Source organism: Mus caroli, chromosome 9, assembly GCF_900094665.2.
Source record: "Mus caroli chromosome 9, CAROLI_EIJ_v1.1, whole genome shotgun sequence".
Taxonomy (NCBI): domain Eukaryota; kingdom Metazoa; phylum Chordata; class Mammalia; order Rodentia; family Muridae; genus Mus; species Mus caroli.
In genome coordinates, this window is record NC_034578.1 from 115,470,802 (window position 1) to 115,471,682 (window position 881).

Genomic DNA, 881 nt, shown 5'->3' on the forward strand with positions numbered 1-881 from the left:
CAGAATTACAAGTGGAAGAGACACACTGTCGGCACGGTTAACCATGTGACCTGAGACAGCGGGAAATACAGACCAACACCAAAGCATAAACTTACTTAAAACATTATATGATACTTTTGAAAATAAAACATTTATTGACTAAGCCTGCCATGGTGCCACACACCTTTGATCCCAGTATTCAGGAGGCAGAGGCAGGTGGATTTCTTTGATCTCTAGGCCATCCTGGTCTACATGGAGAGTTTCAGGACAGCTGAGGCTACATAGAGAGAATCTATCTTGAAAAACCAATTTTCTGTCTTTCTTTCTTTTTTCTCTCTTTCTCTCTCTTTCTTCTTTCCTTCCTCCCTCCCTCCCTCCCTTCCTCCCTTCCTCCCTCCCTCCCTCCCCCCTCTCTCTCTTTCCTTTTTCTTTTTTACTTATTTTGTATGTATGGGTGTTTGCCTGCATGAACATCTGTTCACAATGCACATGTCTGCTGCCCTCAGACATGTTGGGTCATCTGGAACTAAAGTTATATTATAGACCATTGTAAGTTACTATGGCTGCTGGGAATCCAACCCCAGACCTCTGGAAGAGCAGCTAGTGCTATTAACCACTGAACCATCTCTTCAGGCCCCCACTTTGGTAACTCAATTTTGAGGTTCTCATTTGTGACCTTTGAATATGACAGCATTGTGTCGCAATGACAAAGGGTTGGATATGCCTGTGAGGGACATGACTCAGTCTATCTGTCATCCTCGACACAAACATACAGACTGCCAAGGAGATATCAGACATGCCGCCGTGAGCAACAGGCCACAGTTTCCACAATGGGGCCCCCATCTAGGAGAGACATCTGAAATGGTTATCACGAACAACACAGGAACAGAGAGCTATCTGAA